Source organism: Simochromis diagramma, unplaced genomic scaffold (genome assembly GCF_900408965.1).
Source record: "Simochromis diagramma unplaced genomic scaffold, fSimDia1.1 OVJJ01000802.1, whole genome shotgun sequence".
In the NCBI taxonomy this organism is placed as follows: Eukaryota; Metazoa; Chordata; class Actinopteri; order Cichliformes; family Cichlidae; genus Simochromis; species Simochromis diagramma.
The window spans coordinates 22,400,552-22,415,542 of NW_024387492.1; positions in this window are offsets into that span (position 1 = coordinate 22,400,552).

Genomic DNA, 14,991 nt, shown 5'->3' on the forward strand with positions numbered 1-14,991 from the left:
TACAGTTCTTACACACACACTGGACATTCTGGACATTGTTTTCACTTCATCACTTAAATCACTTTAAGCATATTTGCACTGCAGAAGACATAATGTGGATTGCACAACACTGGACACTATATTCTTCATTTCCAGTTAATATTTGTACAGCTGCTGTTATTGTGTATATATTTATTTATATTTCTTCATACATTCTTATATAGTTCTATATTGTGTATTTTGTTGTACAGTTATTTTATTTTCAACTTTAATTTATATATTTTATCTTATTCTTTCTCAGTTAAATTTACCCTTCATTCTAATTTGTGTTGTACAGTTATTTCCTTTTTAACCTTAATTTATATTTTATTCCTTCCTAGTAAAATTTACCCTTTTTAATTTTTCATATTTATTTCCCTTTTTAATTTTTCATATTTATTTCCTATCTTATTCATAGCCTTTTCCTTTTTTGTTTTCTTTAGTTGTCCAAGCATTTCACTGCATATCGTACTGTGTATGACTGTGTACGTGACAAATAAAATTTGAATTTGAATTTGAATTTGACTCATCCCCGTCCGAGATGAGTCCAATAACGGTGGTGTCATCTGCAAACTTGATTAGCTTGACAGACTGGTGGGTGGAGGTGCAACAGTTGGTGTACAGGGAGAAGAGCAGAGGAGAAAGAACACAGCCCTGAGGGGAGCCGGTGCTGATGGTCCGGGAGTCCGAGACATTCTTTCCCAGCCTCACATGCTGCTTCCTGTCCGTCAGGAAGTCAGTGATCCACCGGCAGATGGGATCAGGCACATTCATCTGGGAAAGCTTGCCTCGGAGATGGTCTGGAAGGATGGTGTTGAAGGCAGAGCTGAAGTCCACAAACAGGATCCTGGCGTAGGTTCCTGGGGAGTCCAGATGCTGCAGGATGACGTGTAGGGCCATGTTGATGGCGTCATCTACAGAACTGTTGGCTCTGTATGCAAACTGCAGGGGGTCCAGGAGGGGGGCCGTGAGGGTCTTGAGATAGGAGAGAACCAGGCGCTCAAAAGACTTCATGACCACAGATGTCAGAAATTAAATATGATAATTATCTGGCAACACTGATTGGAACCATGTCAGCCTGTTTCTACTGAGCCTTCTTGGCCACACCTAAGTTCATAAACCGTGCGTTCAGCCTCTTTCTCCTCGTGTCTGCTCGGTCGCAGCAGGCTTGTTTCACCGGAGTGACGTGGGTCTGGGTGACTGAAACGTCCACCTGTTTCACTGCATTTCTACGCTCTTATTTTTCTGTTTTTTCCAGCAAGATTAAACAACAATAAGATTTGAATTATTGCTTTCACACTATAAGTTACAGCTACCGAGAGAACCACACCGAGCTCTCTCAGTTTCATTTCACTTTTAAACACTTTTCTGGGCAAACAGCTGAATAAATGGAATCGTTAATTCTTTAACAGCAGTTTTGGGAAACATGGAGCTAATGTTGTCAAAATCCTACTTAATTATGTCCTCTGCTATTACTGATCGAGGCCTCTCTGTGAAGCTGTACAGCTTTATATTCCCCTGTACTTTCTACACATTCTCACTCTGAATGACAGCGAGCTGTCTGCGAGGAGCTTCATTCAGCAGCGTTCACTTTTTCCATCCGTTTTCACACTGGCATGGAAACTGGAGACACGTGACTCTGAAACTAAGCATTGCAGCCTGCTTCTCATTACTCTAACTGGTGATTTAGTAAGTCTATGGCAGCTGACTACATATAAACCCATGCTGGGCTCGAGCTGAATATAAACGCCAGCTCTTCTGCTAATAGGTATTTGGCTTTAGCAGGGGCTCTCCAGCAGTTTCCGTCGTCTGGCAGTGACTGAGGCTCTGACGAATAGGAGAGATAATTTGTCCTGAAGTAATGTCATAAACACACAGTTCAGCGTGTACAGATGCATCTGTCCTTTGTCCTGTTTAAAAGGCAGCCGGAGAGTGAGGTGGACGTTAGAGGGTTAGTTATTTTCACTCAAATAGAAGACTACAGGGAAATTAGCAGTAACACATCATCACCATTTTTGAACTCCTGTATTAAAAATAAGAATCATTTGTGTTTAAGAGGACTTACTCTGCTCATTTCAAACTCCATTTTTTAATTATTGAAATCTACTAGAGTAGCTTTGAATGACTCACAGTTCAAAATAATCCTTATCTTCTACTGGCCCTCACTTCTGAAACAAGCGGTTATAGCACCATATGGCTGCCCTCATGTCAAACAGAAGGTTTCACAGTCTCTATGACATCAGACAAAACCAAGGATGATAAAAAAGTACAGTGTTTAAAGCAGGAAGATTTTGGCTCACATGGATTACTTGTACGTCTGCAGATCTTTGATGCTTTGCCCACATGTGACATTGGAACAGGACATACATTGCTATGAAAAATGATGTGCTCACTTCCTGATTTCTTAGTTTTGTGCATATTTGTCACATGTACATGTTTCAGATCATTGAACGAAGTTTAATAATATTTAAAGATATCCTGAGTAATTACAAAATACAGTTTTTAAACGATGATTTTACTTATTGAGGGAGAAAAGCTGGCCAATCTGACCAGGCCAAGTTTGAAAAAGTAATTGCCCGTCTTGTTAAATCATGAATTAACAGCGATTGCCCACATTTTTTGGAAAGCTGAAACTATTTCATTGCCGCACCTGGGCCTAATTACTGCCAGACCTGCTGAATCCAGAAAATCGCTTAAATAGAAGCTGTCTTGCAAAGTGAAGCAGGCTGAAAGATCTCAGAGAGCAGTACATCACACCAAGATGTAAAAAAACAGCTGAGAAACAAAGTCATTGACATCTATCAGTCTGGGTTACAGAGCCATTTCTCAGGCTTTGGGGCTCCAGTGAACCACGTTGAGAGCCATTATGAAGAAACATGGAGACAACTCGGAACGGTGCCGAACCTTTTCCAGGAGCGGCCAGCCTACAAAAATTATTCCAAGATAGCGTCGACGACTCAACCAGGAGCTCACAGAAGAACCCAGAACAACATCTAAAGAACCTCACTTTTATTTGGTTATCTGACCAATTATATAGTCTGTGAGGCACTGACACTCCAGCTTAAGTAAAGAGTTAAACGCTTGCTGTTCAGTATTCATTATGAGGCCGCAGTGCTGCCCATAAAAAATCACTGACTGAAAATGACTGAACTGTGATTCCCGGAGAGATACTGCTTTGTTCTTCGTCCCCATCATGCCACCTGAGTTCAAAACAAAATCCTGGAAAAGTCCATGTTAAAAGTCTTAAAGTGTGCCAACAAACACCCAATTACGCAGTCAAGCAGCGTGGACATATTTGTCCATGATTTCATTCGGTTAATACCAAATTCATAATACCATCTGTCTAGATTTGGTGTTTATGTTGATGGTCTTCTGATGCTGTAGCCCTTCCATCTCAACAGTATCTACATAATTGTTTTGCTGTCAGCTGATTGTATGAATACTATTCCCCAGAAAAAGCTCTGCAAGTTTAGTTTGCATATAAATAACAGCTGGAAATTTAAAACCCATCATGTTACCCAGCATTGAATGTCCTGGGATGACTTTGGGACTATAGGTACAGCTGCCTGCTAAATGGCTTTGCTCACGTATTACAACATTTTGGTTAAAGAAAGTCTTCTTTTCTTTTGCACTGGACTGTAAAATTGTAAATTTGCAAACTGCAAACATGTGTTAATCATTAGATCTCCGAACAGTTTACATGTGTGTGTGAATTCCTTCCAGGGGAAAGTCTGTGTTTATTATGACATAGCTGTAATTTACAGTAATGTTGTGTTGTAGCATTTCATTTATAATTTTTTGGACATTAGATGACTCACGTAGCCTGACAAAAACCTTCTAATTAACATTCATGGTTACAAAACAAAGCCACTAAACAAATAGGAACTCATCAACTTTACTTCTCTCGGTATTACTGACTAATCGAAATACTGATTTCAAGCAACAGCGCGATCTTTTAAATGTTTGCACTTGTTGTTCATTTGTAGAACATCTTTAAGCTAAGTTTTTAAAAATGCCGTAGCCCGTGTCCCAGCCACCAAATATTTGAATGCTTCAGAAATAATCGCTCTCAGATGACTGAGATTTCAATGTGGACATTAAGAGACCTTTCCAGAAACCACACAGCAGCATATCAATAATCATGCCATATCTATCAAAGACAAACATGACTTTTGAGTCTGGAAACTGACAGATTTTGTTATGAAGTCAGTGTACCTCTCCTGGGGAGAGATGGGGAGGAAACTGACCAGGAGGAAGACCTAGGTGATTGTGAATGCAAGTGGCTTAGGGTTTGACCAAAGAGGGGTTTTTGTTGGTCGGTGGCTCGTTGTTAGTAGGAGCACTGAGTGGGATCTGACACAAGAAGACAAGAAACTTGAGGAAATAATCAGACTTCAGTCACACGCTAAATACATGTAAAGTTGGTAAGCAGAGGTAATGACACGATGAGATGCAGGTGTGCCAGGGAGGAACAGGTGGGCTGCTTCAAAGACATCCCTCGTCTCCTCAATGCGCTGGTATGATACATAAAGCTAGTGTTGTGAAGTAGATTTTGGGGTAGGATTTTACATAATGTCTGCGAATGCAGCACTAACATCCACACCTTCCCAGCTGATAATTAGCAACCTTATAAGAAACAGCTGCGCTTCACTACCACACAGAGGCATTTGGCAGTCTTTTCCCATCCAAGGTGGCTGAGAGCGTTAGGCAGCTAAGCACTGCAGATCTCCTCAGGAAAGCTGCTCATTTTAGTATTGCCCTTTAGATAGTGGATTGTGCTGTACTGCTGTTGTCTTGTGCTGTTTTGTTTTGTTGTGGCCTGTTGTCATCTTACAAACGTTTATGGACTGGCCTTGACTGACTCATGGTTTTATGGTCTTTTACTTGGAATGGTTTTATATATTTTAATCATGCTTTTATAAAGAACTGTAACTTAGGGTGTATTTGTTTTATGTATATCTCTTTTACTAATTTGTTTAACGTTTTATGGTTGTTGTTTTATTGCTTTAGTGTAGGTGCGGCCGCTTGTTGAGGGGCTAGGCACGTGAGGTGGAATCCCCTCCCCGATGCATGACAGTGTACACACCGGGCATAGGTAGCTTGCATCATTTAGATTTCAGTGTGAGTGACAGTGAGGTTTGCAGTGGAACTACATGGTGAGTAATTGGTGGCACCCTTGGGTACTCCTCTCTGTAGGGCCGGTCTCCACCGCTTTGTTTAGTTATTTTATCGAGTTGGTGTTTTACTCGGGTGGCAGCGAGCCTTTTCCTTTTAATCATTGTTTGTTAATAAAGTGTTTTAATAAACTGTCTTGCAGACTCAGCCCTGCTACCTTAAGAACATTTCTGATTTTACAGTTCTATGCTTTTAGTAGTTCTTAATAAATTCTGCCTCACCTCTGCTGTTAATAACGAGCCTGTGGGCTTTGGTAGCTAGTGTAATATCTACATTGGCTATAAAAATCTTTCCTGGGGTGTAACTCTCTCCCCAGGTGGCGTTGTCAACATCCCTTAGTCACCGTCCCTGGTTATCCCTCCTTCGCGCCACCACACTAGCAAGCAGGTGCCTTAAACATGACTTCTAATGGTCAGCAGGGGGCGACTCCTATGGTTATAAAAATAAATTTACAGTCCTTATACTCTGTGGGGAAACAGCCCTCGACTCACTCGCTTTGTGACCTCATCATCACTTCCTGATGACCTCAGTTTTTGTTTCAAGTTTTAATGAATAAAATACGAAGTTCATTTTGTGAAATATGAGTATTGTACAAGTCCGGAGGATAAAACAGGGTATAGCAACTTAGCTAACAACATGAGAATTGCAAGTCTGAGCTTGCAGTGTCCTTTGGTTCCTCTGTCAGATCCAGCCGTCTTTCATTGTATTCACTTTCAAAACACCAACATGGCAATGGCAATTAACGGATGTCATGGATAAAGTAAGCAAACACAGTATTGTCAATGGAGAAATGTCTGAAATTCTCTTTCAGATTCAGGTTCTGGGTGGGCTCTAAAGTGAATGTCTATGTATGGAGACAACAGATTTGTGATTTTCATCAGTTCATCACAGTTAATTGCTGTGACACAAACATCACAAAGCGACTGCATGTAACTGCCAACCTGATTCTGCCTTACTGCCTCTTTATCGCTGTGTTGCCGTGCAAAAGTGACGGAGAAAGCGCCTGTCTGCGAGTAACTGTAAACCCTGTCTTTGAAGCAACCGTTTCAGAGGCAACGAGACTGGAAGGTCATTGCACATGCTCATTGCACATGCTCGCAAACATTTGGGTTTCTCCAACCTCTGTTTTCTCAGATGTGACTGCAGCATAAGCTTGAATGAGCGAATGCCTAATTTGCATGAATTGCCTAATTTGAAGTCAAGCTACATCTATCTGGCAGTATACTTTGTAAGAGTGCATCATATTTTTTAATAGCTAACTGTATTTTTATATGTAAATCTACACATATAAAGTAAGTAATAAAGCCCCAGTACACCTGCCAACAAAGACACTGCATGAATGAATGTTTATACAGAAATGAAAATGTTTTTTTAAGAATATTTGAACTCTCAGCAGATTTCATGCGATTATGCTGCCAGCAGCCAGCTTGGCAGATGAAACGTTCGTGCTGTTGTCCTCCGACCGCTGCAGCCTGAAAACGAATTCTTCTCCTGCAGACTTATGTAACTTAATGCAGACTAATCATTTCCAATTCAGTACCTTCACCACATAAATCATTAGTTACTCTCCTTCCAGCCAGCCTGAGCTTTTCAGACCATGTTTGAGCTGCAGCACGATGAATTACTTCTCCGTCCGAACGCTTCTTTTCTTGGAGATCTCGACAAACCAATTCATTGTGCCCTTTGGTCAAATGTTCTCAGCAAACACGAAAGCTCTGATTTTATAAGGAAATCATAAATGTTTCATTTGATCTCAAGGCCGAAGACAGCCGTAGAGCGCCTCGCATCACTGTGACATAAACATAAAGTAATAAGACTTTGCTGTGGTTACTGCGTAAGGGTCAGCCAAGTGTTAATGTGTGCAACACTTAATGCAAAGTGGTTTACTTGCTGGAAAACATTATACCCAGCTCTTTAGTGACTGAAGAGCTGCCAAAACAAATAATACGTCTGTGCTTGTCCTACTTTAATCTGATTCATCAGCACATTTTCATGTTATGAGTTTGATTAAGACGTTGCAGAACACATGAGTCATCTTCTTTAATCAGTCATTAGGAGGATTTTATGTGCCGTTTTGCATTTACTGTTTTTTCCCCCAATAATAATTGCTAAATTATATTTTAAGTGAGTGGTGAGCTCTTTAGATTTGAGGTTTTCTATTTTCCACTAATTTAAAGTAACACTTAACATTTATCTTTAATTTATTTTGACCGCCTGAAGAGCTCCAGTGTTATTATTATGTTATAGTGATGTGTCAGTCGTGAACGAAATGGCTCTTAGAGCCGGCTCTGTGACGTGAACCATGCGAGCCGGCTCCTTATCGCGAGCCATGGGGTTTTTTTTTTTTCCTTCTCTCACCCTCTCTCGCACTTTTTTTTTCGCTTCACTCAGCATGCAAGCGTTGTGCTTTGCGCTGAGCAGAGGGGGGAGGGGCGGTAGTTACACTCGCACTAGCACGGGAACAGAGCGGGAGGGAGAGAGAGAGAAAGAGAGTCAGGGACAACAACGTCACATTAGAAAGGTATAGTAATCATCCACAACTATTTTCAGTTGCAGATGATAAAGGATTCAGAAAGTTTATTCATGCAGGCCCATATGACAGAGAATGTGCATCTTCTTTTTGTTTTCATATTGTAATTTATTAATTGTGTTGTGGTTTGCAGTGTTTTGTGTTGTTTCACTTTAAATTGGTTTAAAAGGAAAAAGCTGAAAATTTAAATAGTTAAAAGTTGAACTGTGACTAGTTGGTTTTTGTATTATATGATTTATGTATTACATTTTATGTGGAGTGACTAAATAAAAGTATATTTACGGTGGCCCCTACAGACAAAGCACGTACAAACTTCAAAACACGTAAAAACTCAAAACACGTACAAAACACAACGGAAGTGCTCCAGGATGCTGGGCGCAGTGTTGAGCTTTTGTTACCTAGTAGCTACACAAGCCAGCAAGTACCAACGACCTGATTTGGTGTAAATGAACATTTTTTTTTTTTTATTATTTGAATATATATGAGTGCTTGTGTATAAATACACAAACCATACACATATGCTTTCAATTGTGTAATTTAAGTGATCTAGGTAGCGCTGTTTTGGAAGTTCAGTTAACTCTAGGAATGTGTTTTGGAGTTTGTACGTGCTTTGTCTCTACGGGCCACCACATATATTTATATATAAACATATATAAATAAAACCACTTTTTTTTTTACATTAGTAATTCCTTTTGTGCATAATTTTATATTATTTTTAATAATAAATTAACGCAACAAAACAACCTGAAGAGCCGGTTCGGAGCCGAAAGAGCCGGTTCTCTAAAAAGAGCCGGAAATCCCATCACTATTATGTTGTAGGATTAGTCTAAACTGTGGCTTTCTGTTTCTTTTCCTTTTCTCTTGCACAAATCTGGATATATAAAATAAGAAAAACCGCAGTGTGTATGTGGATGATTTCAAATGAACATCTCTTTATTGGTCAAATAAATGTGTTTATTAATATATTTAAAAATATATAGTTTTACATTTTAATTTCAAGATAATGTTTAAGTTGGATGTCAGTGAATCACTCTTGGTAGTTTTCCTTCACTTCCTTTTTGTAGAAGAAAATCTATCCTGAGAATATCTGGAGATTCCCAGGTAGGAGAGGAATGCTGCCCATATATTGGCAGCAGAAAATTGATGCATTGTCATCCCTTTTCAAATACTAATAAATGAACCACTGAAAGGTTTCCAAACTATAGATCCAAGTTCTACATTTAAATTGAAAAGAGCTTATTTATTTTTATTTTCACGGATGCTGGGAGGTGCTGCCGATGGACTGATTGGTGAAGTTTTTTTTCCCCAGTCAGTTTATGATCTATGGCTAAGAAGAAGAGTAATCAGATTTATGTCAAGCTAACAAAAACTCCATTCAGACAGGATGATGTGTTGCCAGATATAGTGAGCCAAATGTCATTTTGATTTACAACTCCTAATTGGTCAGTGTGAAGCTGAAGAAACCCAGAAAACCGCTTTTGATTTAGACCAAACAAAATAAACCATAGATCAGACTGAGAGAGTCATCAGACTGTTGGTCAGATCCAGGTCACGCAGGAACTACCCGGCGCTCTGTTAGCCAACTCCAGCAGCCAGCAGACACTGGCTACAACACAAGCTTGACAACAAAGAGGCAGTTGGGTGTCTGAGGTTACAAATTTACCCCTAACCATGAAGCCAAATGTGACAGCTCCGTAGCACTGTGATTTACATTTCCTGCAGCAGGACCAAAGCTCCGTGAAGATTAAGCCAATTATCCTGCTGATCATATTTATACATTCTTTTTACAAAAATGTTGAAAGCCTTGTTGAGCCTTTACTCATAAAATCTTTCTGGCTCATTGTTGGCCTCAAACTACAATCAGAACAACCTGTTTTCAGGAGCAAATGTTCCAAAGGTCAAGTCTATGAGGGGAAATTGATCAGTTCTGCAAACCCCACCCTGAAAGTTACTGGACCTTTAGAAAGCATTTCACTGTGAGGCCAAAAGGTTTCTAGAAACCACATTTTGAGGACTCGCCCAAGATGTCGGTGTTCTGCTTGCTGCAGTGTTGCTTGTTTGGAGCCAGAGGTGCTTTGAGCTAATGCTAGCTAGTTGAGCTCTAAGTTCTGGTTTCACCCTGAGGTGCCCAGGACACCAGTGACCCTCTGAAGCCATATGTCACCAGTAGGATTGTCAGGTCTTCTGATCAGAGTTTATTGTCCTTCCCCAAATATAGACAACAAACACTAGAGGTGGTAGAGCCTTTATAATAGTTGCCCTCTTTGTGTGGAAAACACCAGCCCTCAGCTGAAGCTCATCTTTTTAAACAGGCATTTTTTTGTACTCAAGTCTTTTTCTCCATTTTTTGCCCCTTGTGATTTTATCTTGTAAGGGGCTTTTTAAGTAAAACGTACTTACTCCCTCATCAAGCCACATCCAGAAACTGTACTTCTCCAAAACACAAGGTTGGATAGCTGCTAACTAGAGCTAAATATCAGGTAAATAAAACTGTAGAATTTCACACTGCATAACTGAAGCACAGATTTCTTGGAGAGGCTGCTGCTTGGAATGCTGCACGAAGAGAAATGACGAGTGTGAGTCGTCCTCTGCGTTCTCATCACCAGACTGCAGGCTCACACTTGTATAACAACTTTCTTAGCTTTGACCTCATCCTCTCGGGGGGCCACTACATGGACCTCAGCCTGTTGAATGTGCATTCACACCGCAAAGCAAGCTTTAAAAAGAAGAAGAAGGGAGAAAAAAGCAGCTGGATTTACAGACAACATGAGCATACAATTATACACCAAGGCTATTTTGCTTGGAATTTCACTTTGAAACAATAACGGGTTATAATAAAAATGGCTTTGAGTGCATTTATGTGCTCGAAAGTGAGACTGTCACCTTTTAAATCTCGGTGAATGCAAAGATTTGTTGTTGTTGTTGGTTGTGGTGTAACTTATCTTTCTCAGAATGTCGGGCTACATTAATCTGAGCAGAATAACTGGATCCGCCCCCCCAATTTGACAGCGACAGAGCAAAATATACAATGAGCATCACGTCTGCCTGCTTGTGTGAAACCTCCACTGATTCCATATTTCCCTCATTAGTCTGAAACGTTTCGAGCCAGGTCCATCTGCCTCCCATTAACGGTGACAGCCAGAGAGGCTCTGTGCTCAAACGGCCTCGGTGTACGCAGCTCATGTGAAAGCCTCTATAAAAAGTTTCCCGTTGATACCTTTGTGTCATGGAAAGTTGCAGATTTTGAGAGGGGTGGGGGCGGGCGTTGAGTTGTTTTTTAGCTAAGGCAATCCTGCCACCTACTGGTGGAGATGGGAACAATGGAAGCATTTTTTCTGTGTGCATATTTTTGACTGACAGTTATATATGTACAAAATTATCCGTGCATTACACTTCTTCATATATGATTTCATTATAAAGCATGAATGTGTCTGTGTCCTGCCAGAGCTTCTCATTTTGTACATGAACCATCCCACCAGTGCTGCAAGGCTAATAGAACGTTTTGTGTAAATACAGAAATACAGTCTTGAGTCACTGCTCAAAAATAAAATAAAATAAAAATCCCTTTCAACCACTCAGATGGTGGTGTGTGTGTTCCTCAAACTCGGGTCCTCTACCAGAGGTGTGGGCGTTTGAGGGTTCTGCATAGTGGATCTTAATGGTTCCTCATGGTGCACGCTTCTGGACCGAGACCTCTGATTTTGTGCCTGGAATCTGCTGCAGTGCAGGATCATCCTGACAGAGGGCAAAAGAAAAGACAGTTAAAGAGCTTTGAATGTACCACAGGAAGCCTGAGGAACTGTTCCTAAAAACTGCTCGAAGAAAAGGGGAAAAGAGACTTAATTACTTAGGGACAAACGTTTAAAGCATTTTTTAAGTTTAGTCTCTGTGTAGTTTTTGTGTCCCATGTGACTACTGAAATGACATTTACGGCTCTCACTCTCTATTGACCCAAAGCCTGCTCAAAATAACTGCTCAGTAACTGCCCTGGTGGTTCAAAGATGGCTTTTATCACTTTTACATTAAGACTGAGGGTATGTGTGGGAACAGTCTTATATGTGAAGGGCTGTGATAGGGAGGTCTTGGGCCCAATATGCATGACTCTGAACTTGGACTCAGAAAAGTGAGTCTTTATTTTAGCTGAACTAAAATTAAAGAGTCCACAGTGATTCAGAGAAAACACAAACCAAGGGGTACACTCATCGAAAGAAACGGGAACACAAAGCAGGAAATCATACAGCACAGCAGAACGAGGGACTACATGACAGAGAAAAGAAGCAAACTGAGGACTAAAGTACATATCAAGGTAAGGGCAAAGCAGAGCACCTGAGAAACACAGCTGAACAGAATCCAAGTAATGAACCAAGGAAAGCAAACCTGAGCATCACGCACAAGATGAGACACGATTAAAATAAAAGAGAAAATAACATAAGACCAGAACAGAAATGGAAACACAGAGACAAGACTGACTAAATACAGAGATGAGACCAGGACCAACTGGACACAAAAGGTAACAAGCAATACTCCAAAGTGCTCTGAAATAATACCATACTGAAAAAAAGAAACAATATAAAACTAGAACCCAAAAATAAACTATAAACCCACAAAACTCAAACCACTGGGTCAATGGCCCATGACAGGCCGATGCTTTGAGGAGAATTTGTTGGTAATGAAACACTGAAAGAATAAAGACACAATCACAGCACAATCACTCATTCTTTTGTATATAAATGCTCACAGCACAATCACTCATTCTTTTGTATATAAATGCTGTCAGGAAGCTAATCTATGGAGTGCCAGGACTGCCATAATGCATTAATTAAATACACCATTAAATAATTAATTAAATGTGGCAATAATTAATTAAAATTGGAATTAATTAATTAAATAAATAGTTATGACACATGTAATTAATTAATTATTGACACATTTAATTAATTATTTATGTATTTCACATTTTAATTAAATATTGACACATTTAATTAATTAATTATTGACACATTTAATTAATTATTGACACATTTAATTAATTATTTAATGATATATTTATTTATTTCATTTTGGCAGTCATGGCGCCTGGCTCTCATCATGAAATAATTTTATCTGTCAGCCTCACCCATCAAACTCAGGGGGCGGGGTTAACGCTGATCGAGTCAAAACCATTGCTTTGGCCTGGTGGCCATTGTTTCTAGCACACAACAACCGGCATGTGGAAGCTAACAGAACTGAACTTTGAAAAACCCTGTTTGTGTGTCACCAAATACTGTTTTAATAATTTTTTAGCCGAGAATGTAGTGGTTTAATCTTCATGTGTCTGGTTGGTTTGTCAAGATACAGCCTCTTTGCAAAAGTGCTTCGATGATTTCGAAGATGTCTGCCCAGTCTCACGGCAAAGCGTGGGATAGACCCGCTCGCCTCGCAAGCAATCCCACCGACAAAGCGCAGGCCCCGGTACACAGCTGTAGTAACCCCCGCTGACTTCTTTTACTGAGGTTATATTTATCGGGGTTTTATTTCCTGATGTTCTTATGTGTCCTACGTGTTTCAGTCACCAATTCTGAATTATAACTAACATTAAAAACATGTTTAAGGAGGAGAGAGAGCAAATAAATCTGTTTAACATCTGATCTTTGGGTTTTTGTTCAGTAATCAGCGTGACCTGTGTATAGACGCATAAAAGAGATAACGTTGGTGTTTCTGTCATGTAGTAACTGCTGGCTTTAACTGTACAAAGGTTGTTCGACACTATGAAACACATACAGACTTCATGATGTTCGGCTAATATTTTTATTGCGAATATTAATCATGAGGGTAAACGGCCCTGTACACCACGCAGCGAGGTCAGCATATCCACGATATCCACGATATCCTCAGCTCCATGAGTTAACACAAAGTTTCCCAGCTGACTATCTAACTTCCAACTATTCCAGAGACGTGAAAATATACAGCATAAAGAAAAGTGTAAGAGACTCGGCAGCAGATTAGAATAACAGTTATACATTTAATAAATCACCAAATGAATCCAAGAAACGAGCAAACCTGTTCTGACAATTTGAGTTTGTATTCCCTCAGCTGCAGACTTGCTGCTGTTTAAATGTTTGAAAAGGAAGATTAGATATAAAAAACGTCAAACATAGACTCAGTCTGCCTTCACATTTGATATGAGGCCAGCACGTATAGTGGCTGTGTCCTGTTTTAAGATCATACATGTAAAATTGTTGTCTGACCTCCGTCGATCCAGCCGCTCAGTCCGTGGTTACCATGGTTACTGCATAAGCAGCTATAATGTTAACAGCTGGCACTGAGGAAACCTACCGGCAGCATGGCTGTTTATATTTTTCATTGCAAAAGAACTGTCTGAATGGTTAACTGAAGTTAACTTGGATAAATTATAGTTAAGGAGTATCACAGATAACGCCTACGTGAGCTGTGCGACTGTTCACCTGAAATCAGCAGGCTATTACTGAAATACACGTGCTATATCATAAACTATGATATAAATAGGGAGGTCCTATTAACATGTTTAGTTTTAAAGGACACCTTCCTGCCTTTAGTCTCCTTCATGAGCAGTATTAGTTTTCTTCTAACATCCAGAAGTCTGCACCATGTGTTTCATAGTTTGTAACAAGCCTTTGACAGGTAAACATAACATGACCGAAAAAGCAAAAAAAAAAAAAAAGAAAAGAAAAAAAAAAGAGAGAGAGTGTTGACATAAGAAGAGAAAATGCTCTCAATTATGGAGACAGGCAAATGGTTCATTTATGTTTGATGTGTGTTTATTCCTCCCTAAATATCGTCGGTGAAGTTTGCCATGCACGTCAGATTTTCCTGCGCATTTTTATACCTCTTCCAACAGAGAGAGAAAAAAAATCACATTCTAACAGACAGCTGGTGCTTAGAATACAGTTGAATAACTATTAAAAAACAGATGATATTTAGATGATAGTTCAGTCTAACACATGTGCCAGTGAACCATTAAACGTCTGTGAAACTATGCAGTTATGAAACGTAACTTTAACCTCAGCCAAACCGATTTGCTCAGTTGTAAATAAAACAGCGAAGTAAACGTGACCCGACAGACAGAACCTGAGTGAATGAAGTCCAGCGTTTAACCACTGAGAGCTAAAACTCAGCTGAGGTTTCAAAGCTGTGTGCCGGTGATTGGACATCAGCCGCTGATGAAGCTGCTTCGCCTATAAAGTGCTCTGTAAGGAAACAAGCTCCAGCAGCTCTGCGCTCGGGGAAAACACTATATTTACTTATCTTGT